Source organism: Netta rufina (genome assembly GCF_964035555.1).
Source record: "Netta rufina genome assembly, chromosome: 7".
In the NCBI taxonomy this organism is placed as follows: Eukaryota; Metazoa; Chordata; class Aves; order Anseriformes; family Anatidae; genus Netta; species Netta rufina.
In genome coordinates this window covers 4,737,865-4,739,628 of record NC_140130.1, presented here as the reverse complement: position 1 = coordinate 4,739,628, position 1,764 = coordinate 4,737,865, and positions in this window count along the sequence as shown.

The window sequence follows — 1,764 nt, the reverse complement described above, 5'->3', positions numbered from 1 at the left end:
ACTGCGCACGCGCCCCGCGGCCCCGCCGCCGGCGCGCGCTGCTGCCGTCACGGCCCGCGCCCGGCCCGGCCGAGCAGCGCGCACGCGCGGGGCTGGGTGAGGTGGGGGTATGAGGGGGGGGGGGGGTTGGGCGCGCGGCCGGCTCGCCGCGTGCCGGGCCGTTAGGCGCGGGTGAGGCGGCCCGCCGCCATCTTGGCCCCGGCGCCATCTTGCGGGAGGGTCGCGGTGGCGCTGCCCCGGCGGTGCCGTCCCCTCCCGTTGTGGCCCCGCCGCCGGCTCCCAGCCTTGTCCCTGCCAGGCGGGGCTATGAGGCCGCCATCCGCTCCGACAGTGCCTCGTGGGGGGCAGCGGGTGGCCCCCGGCCTGAGACAAAGCCGCGAGGCGGCTGCCAAGGGAGGAGGCAGCGCTCGCTGACGGGACTCGGGTCCCCGGGCACCCAGAAAATAGCGTGGGGCAGCGCCGGGGTGGAGGGGGAGCGGGCTCACCACAGCAGGCACTCTGAAACAGAAATTGCTGCCAGAAACCGCTGCAGTAAGTAGTTCAAGGGCAGCAGGCGTGTCTCACCCGTCTTCATAACGATCCTCCTGCCCCTTAAATACCTTCTTTTACCCAAGTTCGCTGTGAGGTGAAAGCACATGCAGGATATTACTCAGTGTTTAAAGTCAGTAGGACACACTCTGTAAATCAATTTGAGATTTTTGAGGTGTTTTTATTTGTTGTCGTTAAGAATAAACTTTAGTGATGGAATAAAACCTACTTTAGAGGCAAAAACATCAAGCAGATACTCCTGTAAGGGCAACTTGCAGTGGGCAACATGACGCCATGAAGGGTAACGAGAAAAAAAGCAGGAAACTGCCACGTGATGGTAAATTCCTGTCAGCGTTTGGTGTTCCATACAATACAAAGACAGAGCTGCCTTGGAACTTTAAAGCACAGTGCAACTTACGTGAGGGTTTTACACTCATGAGGATATTTCTTCATCTTTTAAATCTCTGCATTTTATATCTTACTCCTGTCTCTTATCTCTCTTATTGGCATAACTACATCAAACTCAAGTTGTTTGACTAAGAATCCGTGCCCTTTCACCTGAAAGTAGGATTTAGAGGCTAAAAAGCTGACAGAGGACTCTCAATGATTGAAATGGAAAGGACAGCGGCAAAAATTTATTAAGGGAGAAAATTGTCAGTAAATGTCAGAATTTTATGAAGTAGCTCGATTCCTCAGTCCTTTGGCCTGGGGCCTTTTTAACCAGATGATGTGTAATTCTTAGTGATGCTCTCAGAAATCATTACAAGTTTGTAGGAAAGCCTGGGGTAGATCATGACTTCATGTACTTCCTCCTTCCCATACATATATTGCTACTGTTAGCAGACAGATGTTGATATCACCCTTTAGAGAATACTAATTAGCCCTTTTGATTTCTTTAGGTTTCTCCATCTTCAGGATCAGCCATGGTGTTGTGACATGGACCAATTAAAATGGAAAACAGTGAAAAAATGTAAGCACTTTTTTTTTTTTTCTTCCCAAACAAACCAAGAAAACACTGTAGGCTTAAGTGAATGTGCCATGTTCCATCTTCTTTTCCCCAAGCCCTAAATATCTTTCAAGTCCATTGGACAATTTCAGCCAGAATTGATAAAGGGACAGAATTCTGACAGGTATGACATTTCTACAAGTTAGCTTAAAGTAATTGGGAAAGTTGAGAAAAAGAGAGAAGTTAGAAGGAAAAACAAAACAAAACAAAACAAAAACTATAAAGCATAT